Here is a 7500-nt window from a genome sequence, read left to right on the forward strand (position 1 = left end):
CTTAATACTTACACGATTTCTGTATTTACCAAATACAGAATGATATCGACTAAATTTTAAACGAATATGCTGGTGATAATATTAGAGTATAATGTCAGTCTTAATAAAATGCTGAAACAAATATAATCAAATTTAGCTTGGTACCAATTTCTTCCCGGTGTGACGAACGATTTTCTTTCACTGCGTGTTTCTTTATCATTCGTCAGCGTCTCATTCAAAACCACTTCAAACCCAGTGGACCAGACATATTTTTGCCAAGGCAGATTAACACCTCCAGTTTAAATACTCAAAACATGGACAGTCTTTTTCCAATAAATCTCTAAATTTTTCTAACGGAAATTTTGGTCGTTAGGTGGGAAACCTTTCCATTGTATAACGGAACACTCACTTTCAGCTTAAGGCTTATTTACCTGTTCAAATTGTCTGCCCATTGTATCCATACCTCCTGCTAATTACCTTTTCCAAACAAGACTCCAACGTGCATATATGCCCTGAGATCTTGTCTCGTTCAAGAGTAGCTAAAATTACAATTAAGGTCTATCTCTCCGGTAATTCTCTGTTACTCCGTATTAATCAAAGCATATGAATATCATTGGCTATCTAAAACAGGAACATTCTTCTGATTGGCTATTCCCATAATTCAGACGCGCTCTTTCATTTCACAAAATCAAATTCATCTCTGAATTTAATCACACACACGCTAAGAATCCCAAGAAAGAAGAGCTATCCCTCCAATTTCAAACTTGAAAATTTTTTCTTCTATCTCGGCTGAAGGTAAAATGAATTACTGGTTAACATTCAAAGTGGAACGAGATATTACTGTGAATTCAATTTAATCTATTATTAATATTATAGTTTGTGTATATATTTTAATTGTGCTATTCCATGGATGTTCGTAAGTTGGAATATCTGTACAAAACTATATCTATATGTATCTTATACTATAGTTAACATTTGTTTATGATCTATGCTATTATTTCATTTATATTCAATGTGTATATTGCTTGAATGTCTGTACCCTACCGCCAATCGCCGGCCACACCATCATAACCTCAATTATAATTAATAAAAATAAATAAAGAAATACCAGGGACACAACCCTGTTAAATTCCCATCATGTAAGATAGCTCGACTGTCAGCTGATGTTTAATACATATATACTAACTACCATTATCATGGAGTAACTGCTTCTCCTTGCCTTTGTCGGCAAATAAAGGCTATTATGATGTGTCGCTCAAGGACGATTCGGTGGCGAAAGACAAACTCGATTGGCTCTAAGACCTTGTTGTTTCAACTCTTAATTGAAGGTCCTTGTCCTTGTCCCTGTCCTTGAAGCACCCAGTCGTGCCGAATCTCTGCATCCCAGTCCGTGAATAGGGATAAACCCCTGATGTCAGCCGCTAACTACAACACACTGTTGTGAAGTCCAGAAAACTCTGCAAGCAGGCGTCAACCCTGGAACTAGCTGATACATTTGCTTCAGTCAAGCAAGCCGGCGGGATAAAGATAAGCCAAACGGGCTTATACCATTTTCAAATGGATTTTCCACAGACACAGATGATTAGAAACTAACTTAATCAATCAATCAATCATAAATGAATCAATAAATAAATCAATAGATAAATAAATAATAAATTAGATCCACTCAATTAGAGCCATTCTTCCTGATATTAAATAAATACTTATTCTTTCTATATTTTCCTGTAACAATCTAATTAAACTTTATGTATAGAATTGTTATTATTGCATTGGGCGTTACTATTGTCTTGACTCACTTGTTATTAATACAATTAAGTTATAAGGGACCCTAAGGCAATTCTTAATCACCCCCTAGATTAAACCTGAGCCGTTTGTGGTATAGGTTGAGTGGTGCAGCTGGTAACGAGAGCCATAGCGCGCATGTTCGAATCCAGACCATTGAGCTATCGGTTGGACTCGATCCCACAAAAATAACACACAACCCGCCACAAAATGGTAGGCTCGTCCGGGATTATGAATCTTTAATATAATATAATATGTGAGTCATTAATCTAGATATGATATTTAAACACCCATTATTTACTTCTGCTACTATCTCAATTTAACAATAGCATTCTATTACATTGGGGGCTCGTAAATATATCTATCTTAAATCAAACCAATAATAAATCATTTGATCAATTAATTACAAATATCATAAGGAAGAAATCTTATTTATTATCGAAAAGTCACTGTGGTTACATTTGAAATTGGAACATGCCCATTTTTCTATATTTTCACTAATCGATATGATTATGATTATGACAACCATGTTATTTTAATTATGCATAATTAGGCAACGTAATTTAAAGCAGTTTACAAAACATAAATTGTTATTTCATTGCCACTTTTGTTATGCCATTGTTGCCATAAATTTTGGACCCCCCCTTTCTGATGATACCCCCCCCCCCCCTTTTCAAAAATTAAGTTAAACATATCTTAATTAAAAATTACAGTCACTCTAACTTCAAGTTAGGTCATCTTGCAAGTTGTTGTTTACACGTGTAACGGTAAATAGTATTATCTCTCTATTGACACGAGCACGCCCAAAAAGCCCCAGGCAATAACTACTCTTTCTAAGTATTGTGTCACTGTGTGTGTCATTTATTGAAATTTGGCTTAGCGAAACCTAGCACTTTTCAACAGTGTGTTTTCACTTACTTCACTATCATTCATTATCTGTGCTTCAGAATTCTTCATTCATATTTAACCCTTACTGGCAAAGTTCCATTCGTCTGCTTTCTGCCCTACTCTTTCTGGTTCAATTCCATCTATCGCATCATTCTCATTCACCTTCTGCAGTTGTTCAATCTGTAATTAATCAGCCATGGCTACTGGTGTTACAATTAGACGCGAGTTTATACAGTTAGGGAAAGAATTGGGCCTTTCTGGTGAACAGTTATCCGCCTATGTGACAGAGAATGCGGAAAAAGAGATTACCAGACTAGAAGAAGAGGGACGGCGGAATAATGAGCAGAGGAACAAAGAGTTGGAAATGCATTTGGAGACAGAGAGAGAGCGTACCCGCCAAAAGGAAATTGAAATGTCTTTAACAAGAGACATGGCAGAAAACAGACTCTCTACCCATCTCTACCCATAGCCCCATTCCATCTAGTCAGAGCAATGGAAGCATTGATAAAGTAATGTCGTTCCCGGTAGAAACTTTCAACCCACACATTGAAGGGATTGATCAATGGTTAACGCGATTCCAGGAGTTAGCGATCTCATATGATCTTCCGGAGGACAAATGGGCACTCAAAGCGTCTCAGCATCTCAAGGGCAAAGCCTATGATGTTTATACTCGCCTGACACAGGACAACAAAAATAACTTTCAGGAGTTAAAGTCATCCCTATTGAGACATTTTGATGTTAGCGCAGAATCCTATCGTAGACGATTCAGAACATTGAAGAAGGACAGGCATGAAACATACCACCAGTTGGCAGATCATCTACAACTCAGCCTCCAACAATGGTTAAAACTATCTGGCAACCCCGACACTTAGGGATTAAACCAGCTTATCATGGTGGAACAGCTGAGAGATGCAATGCCCCTGGATGTCCGTCGTTTTGTCGATGAGCAAGGCGCTCATAAACTGGACGATATAGTAACATGTGCTGACCGTTTTGCCACAGCGCAAGAAAATCACCTCACAGAAAGGAGACAGCTAGATATATAACTTAATAATATCATTTACAGCGTTTTATTTACTCTCGGAAAATCTTGATTGAGAGTTGTTCGAAACCCGGCGCCTGAAATAGATCTCAATTCTCGAAACCGATTTATCAAACTTGACGAGATTCTTACCATGACTTTTAACATTTTTTATTTATTTACTTTTACTCACTTTGAGGATTATTATTTATTTAGAACACAGTGAGACGTCAAAATATATTGCCTTGCGCATTTCTTGTAGGTAACAATATGACTCCGGAGAAAAACGAAACAAAAACGAACAAACAAACAAAAACCAACGAAAAAACAAACAAAACGAGAACAACTTTACAGTTATAGGGTCTTGAATATGTTTAAGGGAGCGTCAGAGAGAGAGAGAGAGAGAGAGAGAGGGGGCGGGCGGGTGGGAGAGATTAGAGAGAGAGAGAGAGAGAGAGAGAGAGGGAGAGAGAGAGAGAGAGAGAGAGATTTATATATATATATATATATAATATTGATATATATATATATATATAATATATATATATATATATACATATATTATATATATATATATATATATATATATATATATATATATATATATATATATATATATAAAATAGATGTCATGCTTTGAACGTTTAATGTTTTTTTTTTCTTTTCTTTCTGTTGTTATTTGATTTTTTAAATTGAATAATTTGAAAATACAAATCACCATTGTATTGTCCTTATTGATTTTACCTTTGATCAAAAGGCAAAAGTCGAATTTTGTTACTTCATTTATTTTAAAACAGTTGAGCACACAGATTACCAGCTGATATGTCTAAAAATGAATACGATTGTTCTGATCGTAATAGTTACATTTTGCTCGTTGAACTGATAGTTCCTATGGTATTTTGTTAACCAATTAACTTTCTACCTCTAGTAAAACATGCTTTTAAAAATTTGGCCAGAAAACTCTTCCTTCACATATTCATCGATTTAAAGGACCCATGTGAGGTCCCAGGTTTGAGAGTTTTTGCCAAAAGAATTCATTTAAATCGATCGATATTTGAAGGACCAAGGCCAAATTTTTGAATTCATGGTTTTTTCAGTGTTTTACTGGTTAACACAATGAATATTAAAGGAAAAAAAAAGATGTCTTATGCAAATTATCAGTAGATGTATACACCATCATATCGTGTCCCTATCATAACATGTTACTATACACATAATGCTACTCACAAGATTAATGCATGGCATGGATCGAAATCCACCAAGACATTCCTGGGGTCGACAAAATAAAATTACTTCTGACCACTATATTATTATACTATAACAGCGCAGTATCCACTAAGCACGCTTATAACTTATAAGGGCTTTATAATGGGTCCCTTGCCAACAGCAACAAGTAGGACGATATATAACGCCGGTTAGGCATTAATACAATTATTTCGGACAGAAACAACGTTGTTAAGAGCCATGTACTCATTGTACACCTGAGTACGGTGAGAGAATGTGAGTAGAAAGCTTTTCTAAGGATTCAACTATACGCCGCTCAGAGTAGGAATCGAGCTCTGTGCCTTCCAATCTGAAGACCACCTAGCCAACCATCCAAAACTAATAATGATAGGGGAATAGGACCACACAACAATAACAGTGAGATGATTAACAATGGAATAAAATATCTCTTTAAAAGGGTACTATACATTTGACAGTCTCCCTCACAGCTAAAGATTTCGGACATAACCAGGGAAAAAACACCAAGCAATCTCACTCCAGAAAAAGGGTTTCATGGCGCTTGCAAAACATTTAGGTTATATCAGCGCCAGTAATAAAAAAAAAAGGAAAGAAATGGGATAGTGAAAACATTAAAGTATCCAAGAAATTCCAAAAGCATACCATCAATGTACCTAAAAGTCTCATTCAAACGTTTAAAAGATGTTTTCAACACAAAAATGTAACGATCAGTCCATAAAAGAGAGAGGATTTACAATGAAAATCCTTGCATACTTTTGACTATTTCCCTCTCAGCCAAGGATTCCGGAGAGGATCAGGACAGAACCAAGTAAACCCATTCCAAGACAAAGGCAAGGACAGAAAGCGACTCATAAAACATATATGTATAGGGGGATAGAAGACACAGCAAGTGACCTGTTCACCATGAGAGAGCAACATGGAAAGGGAAAGAGATAAGAGATAAAAGACACAGTGAGTGACCTCTCTTTCCACCATGGGAGGTCAGAAGACCCCATCCGGGGAAAAATAAAGAAATAGGAAAGATGAGAACGGACGTGGAACACAACAGTCAGCTGGAGAAGCACAATTCTCCTCCACCCCCACCCCCTTTCCCCATCCTAAAGAATTCAAGAATGAAAAATTGAACACGTGAATCTTTAAATTCAAATCTAAGAAAACAATGTTGAGTTCTCAATTTTAATACAGCATCCATACTCATGTACATCAATAGTATGAAAAAATGGCAACAATAAACGAAGGCAAATTAAAAAGTTGACAAAGTTTCCTCAAGACGACTTTTAAAATGTCAACGCTGGTATGGAGAAATGTATTAAGATCAAATATAGGATCCCTTTGAATCCATAAAATCTCAATAGAGAGTGGTTTGTAATGAGATTGACATATCAAAATATTGGAAACCAGTACTTAGTTTGATTTCCTCTCTTTTTAATTTTGTCTTCAGAGGTTAGGTGAGAAATACGTATTCAATTTTAGTTGAATAAAAATGTATTTATACCCCAGTGCTTCAGCCAAGAAAATATTCAACTTTTAATTCATACAACGTTTGGTAATAATTGTTTTTTGTTCATTTATTATTTACGGCATCACCATTTTTATATCTATTAATGTTTTGAGTTGACAAGTCACCGATTTGTGTCATAACATGACCAAAAAAAAAAAGAATATAAATACAGATATAGTCTAATGTTGAAAAGTCATAACATATTCATAGTCGACAACTCAGAGTCCAGGAGCTGCATTTAGCTAGAGCTTCAGATTCAATAATTGTTTTTTGATTTTAAGGGTTTTACGGCGCTTGCAACAGATTCAATAAAGATCCGGATAAGAATCCTCATTTTGATATTATTTAAAAAGCCATACCTATGTTTATCAAGCCATAAGTGGGTAGATAAGTCATATTCAAATTGGCAAAAAGTACATTGTAATATGATCCACACATAGCAAGCAAACTATTCTCACCAAAATACAGGAAAACCTGCAGAAACGGGAATTAATTTGGATTCCAAAGGCGATTCACGTTTCAAATTAGGGAATAAATTAAAATTGAGATCTTTTACTTCAGGAAGTGATGTTGAATTTGATATAGACTGATTTAGGTAATAATCTGATAGTGATGTTGAATTTGATTTAAAATGATTTATGTAATAATCTGATAATTGAATTTATTCACAAGTGATACAAAATTATGGCGAAAGACAGATTTTTCTTTTGTTCGCGGGAGTTAAGCTCTAAAAAAATCAATGAGATAACATATTTGTCACAAACACAATTAGACGTCTATAAACACATATTTACATATCACGAATTAAAATGTTATGTAAGAGTGAGGCAGTTATTCTAGTTCTAGACGGTCTATGTGTAATAACCATTTAGATGGTGCCAAAAAATATAACAAAAGACAGAAAAAGAAATGTTCGAAATATTGATAGTGGTGATTTCTTAAAAAGATGCCTAACATAATGCCACATCTAACTGCAGTACAATTTGATTTGTTTGTTTGTTTGTTGCTTTAGGTCTCTTCCAACACAATTGAGGTTATATGAGAGACCGCTGAAACAAAAAAAAAACAAGCAATCTAACAAAAATAG

General features: G+C 35.1%; 1 long non-coding RNA gene across 2 annotated transcripts in view; it reads right to left on the reverse strand.

The window, feature by feature from the left end:
* Nucleotides 1–6053: 6053 nt before the first annotated feature.
* LOC144971990 (uncharacterized) overlaps nucleotides 6054–7500 on the reverse strand; it is a 7236-nt gene continuing 5789 nt past the window's right edge. For both annotated transcript variants that reach the window (XR_013645217.1, XR_013645218.1), the window contains one exon: nucleotides 6054–7462. This is a non-coding gene — a long non-coding RNA (uncharacterized LOC144971990). The remainder of the gene's footprint in view (nucleotides 7463–7500) is intronic.

The sequence above is a fragment of the Berghia stephanieae genome, chromosome 4, assembly GCF_034508935.2.
Source record: "Berghia stephanieae isolate SIO BIC M18660-M18661 chromosome 4, UCSD_Bste_1.3, whole genome shotgun sequence".
In the NCBI taxonomy this organism is placed as follows: Eukaryota; Metazoa; Mollusca; class Gastropoda; order Nudibranchia; family Aeolidiidae; genus Berghia; species Berghia stephanieae.